Below are 9,058 nucleotides of genomic sequence, written 5' to 3' on the forward strand. Positions count from 1 at the left end.
GTGGACGATCATCGTTGAGCCGTGGACGATCATCGTTAAGCCGTGGACGATCAACGTTGAGTCAAGAACGATCATCGTTGAGCCATAGACGATCATCGTTGAGCCGTGGACGATCATCGTTGAGCCATGGACAATCATCGTTGAGCCGTGGACGATCATCGTTGAGCCGTGGATGATGATCATTGAGCCGTGAACGATCATCGTTGAGCAATGGACGATCATCGTTGAGCCATGGACGATCATCGTTGAGTCAAGAACGATCATCGTTGAGCCATGGACGATCATCGCTGAGCAGTGGACGATCATCGTTGAACCATGGACGATCATCGTTACTAATAGTAAATTAAATGAAACCATTTCAAAGGTGACACATTTTAAAAATGTTACATGTCTTGGAGAGGGGGGCCTGTAAGTCCTCCGAGGTCGTAAGTTCTCCGAGGCAGTAAGCCTTTCGAGGCTGTAAGTTCTCCGAGGGTGCAAGTCCTCCGAGGGTACAAGTCCTCCGAGGGTGCAAATCCCTCGGAGGTGCAAGTCCTCCCAGGGTGCAAGTCCTCCGAGGGTGCAAGTCCTCCGGGGGTGCCAGGCCTCCAAGGGTGCAAGTCCTCCGAGGGTGCAAGTCTTCCGAAGTTGTAAGCCCTCCGAGGCTGCAAGCCCTCCGAGGTCGTAAGTCCTACGAGTGTGCAAGTCCTCTGAAGTTGCAAGTCCTACGAGGTTGTCAATCCTCCAAGGTAATAAATCCTCCAAGGTAATAAGTCCTCCAAGGTAATAAGTCTTCCAAGGTAATAATTCCTCCAAGGTAATAAGTCCTCCAAGGTAACAAGTCCTCCAAGGTAACAAGTCCTCCAAGGTAACAAGTCCTCCAAGGTAACAAGTCCTCCAAGGTAACAAGTCCTCAGTAGTCGCAAGTCCTCCAAGGTAACAAGTCCTCAGTAGTCGCAAGTCCTCAGTGGTCGCAAGTCCTCAGTGGTCGCAAGTCCTCAGTGGTCGCCAGTCCTCAGTGGTCGCCATGTTTCCTTGAACTGACCAGGAAAAAATGTCCCTTGGGTTCGGCCTCGGCCTCGGAGCGGAACCCCAACACGGGATCCCCAGCACGGGATCCCTATCGTGGGATTAGAGAGCGGAGGGCTGCGGCCTAAGGCCGCTGTTTGCGCAGCCAAGCCCCGGCGAAGTCGGGGAGGGCGAAGCCCGCGGCTTGTATATAAAAAAAAATAAAGGTTTCCAGTTTTGAAAATTTCGTGGCGTTTTTATGACCACCTTTGGAAACTTTCCGAAATCCGGCAAAAATGTCCCATTGTGTAAGGATTCTGATTGGCTGAGAGAGTGGTGACTTCACGGCAACGGAGACAACTGAGTGGTCGAGAGTGGTGACGTCACGGCAACGGAGACGACTGATTGGACGAGAACACTGACGTCACGGCAACGGAGACGATTGATTGGCCGCGAGCGAAGGCCAGGAAGCAAAAGAATAAGTTTCCCCAATTTTACGCCTCACTCAAAAAAACTCAGTAACAGCCACAATTAAGAGATTCCTTATGATAATATTGGGGCTCAACAATATTTATTAGTCCGATCTCATAATAGATTTCGACGAAGAAATTAAAGAGGAAGAATCGGAAAAGTTTATGAAACATTATTTTGCAGGATACAAGAATTTTACTAAGAGTGGTGGTTATGACGGAGAAATTAAAGAGGAAGAATCGGAAAAGTTTATGAAACATTATTTTGCAGGGTTCAAGAATTTTACTAAGAGTGGTGGTAAAAGCTGTCACGAGGAATACCATCGATCGGAAATACAATGATTATATCAAAAACAGCAAACTCAAGGAAAAAGTATTTTTTAACTTTCCGCCTCACTAAGAAAAAAAAAAAAAAAAAAACTCAGTAACAGCCGCAATTAAGAGATTCCATAGGAAAATATTGGGTTTCAACAATATGTTACGAAATAACAAAAATTACGTCTACTCTTGGATAATCTTCAAGTTCCCAATCCATAGGAGCTTCCCATCGATTACTTCGCTCGGCTTGCACTTGGAAAATGAGACAATTCCCCGTCAAATTAAGTTTTGCTATGACAATTAATAAGTCGCAAGGACAAACTTTTGACAAATGTGAGTTATTGTTGGATTCGTCCGATTGTTTTGCCCATGGACAGTCCTATGTGGCATGTTCAAGGGTTACAAATTAGGACTCATCAATTATCTTCCGAGGTTACCATAAGGTTAATGGTGAATGTGTGGTGAAAAATCCGACAAACGTGGTATATAAAGATTTTTTTTCGGACATGCCATCCATTAGGGAGGGAGAGTCTTTAGTGGAAGGTATCGATAGCGAGCAGGCAATTCCAGAAGAGGAACCTGAATTAGGATCCGTTGAGATTTCTGATTCAGCTTACAATATTAATGAAGAAGCCAAAACGGCAATGATCCTGCCTGATTACGACTATGTCGTCGACGAACCGGAATCAGATGTATCGGTCCCCCTTAAGGTTTGGGAAAGGACTTTCCAAGAAAAAGAAGAATTAAAGAAGGAGAAAGAAGAAATAAAACAAGAATTAAAGAAGGAGATAATAAGAAATATTTCAAAACGGGATGCCGATGAGTACATCGAGTGTGTCCCATCGGAAAAAAATGAAAATAAAATGAAAACAAAAGAGAATTACTACAAAATGTTAGATTGAAGGCTGAGGGGAAAGAAAACAGGACATTCGCAGACATTTTTTTACGGATTGGCATGGGTGAAACAGGTAGATTCAGGTTTCTAAAGAAATTTTTGTATTTTGGTCAAAACAAAGGATGATGTAATCGAAAAGGTCTACGAAGAGCTCCAAGCTAACGCCAACAGCTATCTGTATTTCCAAAAAAAAGAGCCATAATATGTCCTAGAAACGAAGACGTGGATTACATAAATGAGGTGATCTATGAAAGAATCAAAGGTGGTCAACATATATACAGGAGTGAGGATAAATCGATCGAAAAGGATGAAATTGAAATTCAAACTTCGGTATATAAGAAAATTAATTCTCCTTCTATTCCGTTACATGAGTTGATGCCGATGAGTACATCGAGAGCGTCCCATCGAAAAAAATGAAAATAAAATGAAAATAAAAGAGACCGGATGTCCTGGAGCGAGCGAAGCTAGCGACTGCGAGCGTAGCGAGGAAGCGCCGCAGGCCAAGGCACCCGCGGCGTAGCCGGTGCCTTGTACATATATATAAAAAAAGATAATAATAATAATAAAAAAATGAAATAAAATAAAATAAAAAATGCATCAAAATATCCCGACCAAAAATTGTTAAACTATTTTTTGACCAAAAATTTGCCCATCAACTCAGTAAGAAATAAAAATATAAAATAATAATAATGATAATAATAACAATAATAATATTAATAGTGATAATAATAATGATAATAATAATAGTAGGAATAATAATAATAATATATAAAACACTCAAGTAAGAAAACACGATTGCAAGGAGGAGGATGGAGGTGGAATAAGAAAGAGGTGGACCAGGAACAAAAAAAGAAAAAAGGAACAAATAGGGAGGAAGAGAGGGAAAGATGAAGGAAGAGAGAAAAGGAAAGAGGAAGGAGGAATATGAAAGACAAGGAATAAAGAGAAAGTACGAGGAATGATAAGGAAGAGAATGACGAAGAGGAGGAAAAGAAAGAGGACAAAGAACAAAAGTACGAAAACAAAGAGGAAGAAGACGAGGCGAATGAGTAGGAGAACGAGTTTTTTTGCATCAATTTATGCTCAAGGAGCGTCAAACCTAGTAAAAAAAAATTAACTATTTACAAAGCACTAGTGTCACACAGAAGAATCTCGAACAATATAGGAGGATTAGTAAGAAGACGAAACGGACGGAAGAAGAATAAAGGAAGAAGTTGGAGGAAGAGAAGAAGAGAAATAGGAAGATTATATACTGACTGGTGGAACTAGCGAAGTACTGCACAAGGGAGAACTGGGAAAGGTTAGTGTCAAATGTTGTTATGTGCAATAATGAACGGGATTTGTGTGTTGTGGGGATTTTGCCCGGGAGCGATGGAATCTTTCTTTGGGAGTAGAGTGCCTAGTGTTTTTGTATGTATGTATGTATTATTACTATTATTATCATTATCATTATTAATAATATTATTATCATTATTATTAATATTATAATTATTGCTATTACTATTATTATTATTGTTACTATTATTATTGTTGTTATTATTATTATTACTATTATTATTATTATTATTATTATTACTATCATTATTATTAATAATACTATCATTATCATTATTATTATTACTATTATTGTTACTATTATTATTATTATTATTATTATTATTATTATTATTATTATTATTATTATTATTATTATTATTATTATTATTATTATTATTGATATAATTATCATCACTACTATTATTATTACTATTATTATTATTATTAATAATAATAATAATGTTTTATTATCATTATTATTATTATTATTATCATTCTCATGATTAGAGCGTTTGAGTATTTTTAGTGTTGTTAACCAACTCTTGCATGGTGTCATCGTACGAAAGAAGTTAAGAGTCATAAATCACAGAAAATAAGTTTCTAAATTATTAAAGATAACTTAGAGCTCTTACCATTATTCAATACACGGAGGATCTTGTTTAGATATCTTGCGAATGAATATTTTCACTTCAGGTTGAGTAGATTTTAAACAAATATGTCGTTTTCTCTAAAGCAGCGACCGATTTTTTTTTTTTTTTTTTTTTTTTTTTTTGTCTTCGCTGGCTCTCCAAAAACATATTTGAGGCTTGAATATATAAATTACTAAGTCTTGTAAGATTTAGGCAGCGACTTGATTAGTTATAAGAGGTGGTGCGACGATTATGAAATCAATAGCTTATACTTCGGGAGAGACCAGTTGCTGAGTAGTTTGCCTTTCTTGAGTCTAGCTCAGAAGTCGTCGTCAATCAATGGTGGACCACGCATATTTCTGAAATGTACATATTACTTTGAGAATATACACTAGAGCATAAAAAACACATGCATATAACGCGAAAAATTTCACTTATAACAGAGAATACAAATATACACCCATAAAATACATGATAGTCACATAATAAATATATATCATGGATGTGACGTCACACATTTTTATGAAATGCAGAAGCTCGTGACGTCATGTCGTTCTTCCTTACGCTCGGCCACTTCCAGACTATATAAAACTACTTTGAAAATATATACCAGAGCATAAAAAACACATGCATATAATGCGAAAAATTTCGCTTATAATAGAAAATACAGATATACACCCATAAAATACATGATAGTCACAAAATAAATATATATCATGAATTTGACGTCACACATTTTTATGACGTCATGTTGTTCTTCCTTGCGTTCGGCCACTTCCGGGCTAAGTAATTTAGTTTTCACCTTCCATTACTTGTACACTTATAAGATATAACACATAATTTGTACAGGTCGGGCTCATATACATATATGTACATATACATACACACACACAGACACATACACACACGTATAGACCTAGACAAAATCTGAAAATGGACTCAGAAGTGAGAGGTGGAATTCAATATCAAGAAGTGTAGTATAATGGAGTTTGGAAAAAGTAAAAATAGAATATCAAGAAATTATAAAATTGGTGAGGAAGTAAAAAAAGTGAACTCGGAAAGAGACCTTGGAGTAATAATCAGCAAAGACATGACACCGGACAATCATATCAATAAGATAGTCGGAAAAACTTTCAACCTACTAACGTCAATGAAAGTGGCATTTGACTACTTGTATGAGGAAATGGTTAGAAAATATTAGTTACACTAATAAGACCAAAACTGGAGTATGCAGCAACACTATGGACACCCAGTACTAAAAAGAATATAAGAAAATTAGAAAGAATACAAAGAGCAACGACAAAGTTGTCATCAACTCTCTCCAAATAACATGCGAACAAAGAAGAGAAAGAGGAGATCTGCTGACTATTTATAGAATCATGAGAGGAATGGAAGTCCTAGATATATATATATATATATATATATATATATATATATATAGATACACAGACATACAGACACACACACACACTCACACACACATATATATATATATATATATATATATATATTATATTTTTTTATATATATATATATAAACACATATATTGTGTGTGTGTGTGTGTGTGTGTGTGTGTGTGTGTGTGTGTGTGTGTGTGTGTGTGTGTGTGTGTGTGTGTGTTTGTGTGCACTAAAACATAAAGAAATAAATGTCATACCTTGAACATATGTCAATGGCCAGAGACAGCCAAATAATTATATTTAACATGAAGGCATATTTTGTCATATTTCCCGGCCAATACACGCCACACGATGTTCCGTAGCTTTGGCTCAAGAGGGTAGAAGGGGGTGTCTTTCCCAGGTCTTCCGAGAGTCTGTGTGGAGTTCATCTCCGTTCTCCGCTTGGTGAAGTTATGCTCGGTTAGGGGCGACCCGACGTTTAGGTGTTGGGTGTCTCTTGATGTTCGGCGGCACCATTCCTTGTCTCGAGGATCCCGTAGGCTCTGGCCACGGGTCTTCTACGAACTCCTCGGAGTTCGTAGAAGAATTTATAGAAAAGGTCCAGTTCCTGAAGGACCAGGATGGACGGATATATGTCCGCGTCCTCAGATATAAATTGGAATCCTTCACTACCATGAAGACTTCTCTGCCTGAGGAAGTGGCAGACATCCTCTTAGGTAGGCAAGGTAGTAACAGGAAAGTTAATCAGAATGATATAACAAATAAGAAAAGGAAGCACGAAAAGAAAAATAAGAAAGATAATGAATTAGATAGTGAAAAGGATAAGGAAATTACAAATAAAATGAAAGCAATGTATGATAGTACAGAAGAACAGGAAATCGAATGTGAAGGCAAAATTAAGACAATGAATGGGAAAAATGATAAAGAAAGTAACGAGAAAGTAGAGGCTATTAGATCAACTGAAAAGGAAAATAAGAAAGATAATTATCAATTTGATATTGAAAAGGCTAAGAAAGTTATAATTGAACTAAGAGCAATGTATGATAGTACAAAAAGACAGAAAATTGAAGTTGAAGACAAATTTAAGAAAAGGAATGGAAATAATGATATAGAAAGCAAGGAAAAAGTAGAAGCCATTACAACAAATGGAAAACAAGCTAAAAAGCCTGAAATGGATAGAGAAAGGATCAATCAAAGAAACGCAATGGAAAAGAATGTGATCACATAGAAAACTGAACAGGAAATGAAAAACAGAAAAATCAATGAAACCATTAATGAAAAAGATAATAAGAAAGTGAAGATTATCAACGAGGCAGCAAAGGACGATAAATTGGTTCGTGAGAAAATAAAATACGAGGAAAAAATTAAGGCCAATGTAGAAGAGGAAAAGTCAATAAATGATGAAGAAAATATGACTGACAATAAAGAAGGAGAATGGATTGAAGTCGAAAAGAAGAAAAGGAGAAATAAGAAAGAGGCAACTACCGCGCCCAAAACCTTAGTACCACAGAGGAAAAGACACGCCAACAGAAGGTATATGGCTCAAGATGCCAAACCAGTGCCAAACGCCTTCAAACCCCAGAGGATTCAGAGAGACACAAGGCAACTCGAGACTGTCAAGCCTTCGAATGTCTATAATCCTCAACAGCAAAAGGAATAGCTGCGACAAACCCCGGTGACCGGGCTCCGGGTTGTACCAATTCCTGCCAACTGGCATAACAGGCAGTGTTAGGAGGTACCATCTAATACCAAACAAACGGGCCTCGAGAGGACTAAACCTCTTAGTGTCACTCAACCTCAACAGCAAAGGGATAAGGTCTGCCATCCCACGGTGACTGCCCAACGAGTTATACCAACTCCAGTTAATTGGCACAAAAGAAAGGAGTAGACAGCACCTACCTCGACCGAAGATAGGCCCGTCCACATGGACAAATAGGCCTCAGACATGGGGGTGTTCAAATCACTCATGAATAAGTTGTCGCCCAAGAACTTTCAGAAGATATCCCAACAAATATCGGCTTTCCTTACAGAACACCCGGGCAAGGTGGAAATGGCGGCCGATTTAATCGTCGACTTTTCGACCAGATAGCAGTTCTACTCGCGAACTTACGCGTAGCTATCGAAAATGTTGAGTGACAAAATGGGCAAAGAAAGAATGGAAGTCTTTAAAACCCGTCTGGTTAGCTAGTGCCAAAGCTTATTTCAACCACGGGAAGACACGAAAGCCTCCTCTGAGAGCGGAAACCTGTCCCGCGAAGAACGGGCAGAAGCAGAGCTCCACAAAATTTCTTGCAGAAAGCGGTACGTTGCCTTGTGTGTTTTCATCGCAAGCCTCTGCCTCGAAGACCTTATCCCAGCGAGAAGAGTCGCCTAGTGCACTCAGTTCCTCCTCACGAGAAGAGACGAGACCTCTTTGGAGGCAGTCTGTGCCATTCTACAGGCAGTGGGTCACAAGATGGACGAGGTAGCTCGGAACTCACCCATCGGAACCCAAGAGGTATAGAAGATTTATTCTTCAATTAAAGAGATCGTTGACAAGAAGGAAACCTGCAGTCGTCTGAGGTATCTCCTAATAGATATTCAGGAACTCAGAGATCGCAAATGGCAGCCAAGAAATGTCAAAAATTAATTAGATAAAAAATGGCCCTTAATAAAAACCGTGGGTATTCGTAAAATAAGAGAAATTCGAAAATGCGGAATCGTGAATCGTAAGAGTAAATCGGAAGCATAAATCGAAAGTGTTATCCGTGATTCTTATGTTATCGGAAGTGAAAACGGTAATAGTATTAGAATGGTAACGGCATTAGAAATGGTAATGGTAACAAATGTTATCTTCGAGGGTTTCCCTCAGCTGAATAAAAAGTTCTGGCGATAGGATTCGTTTTAAAAATAATAAACAGATAAATAAATGAATAAATAAATATATAAAAAAAAAATCAAAATTCATCAAACTACCCTGATCAAAAAACGTTAAACTACTTTTTGACCAAAGAATTGTCCATCAGCTGAATACGAAATATAAAGATAAAATAATGATTATA

The sequence above is a fragment of the Oratosquilla oratoria genome, chromosome 1 (genome assembly GCF_046742065.1).
Source record: "Oratosquilla oratoria isolate Oo_2021 chromosome 1, ASM4674206v1, whole genome shotgun sequence".
NCBI classification, from domain to species: Eukaryota; Metazoa; Arthropoda; class Malacostraca; order Stomatopoda; family Squillidae; genus Oratosquilla; species Oratosquilla oratoria.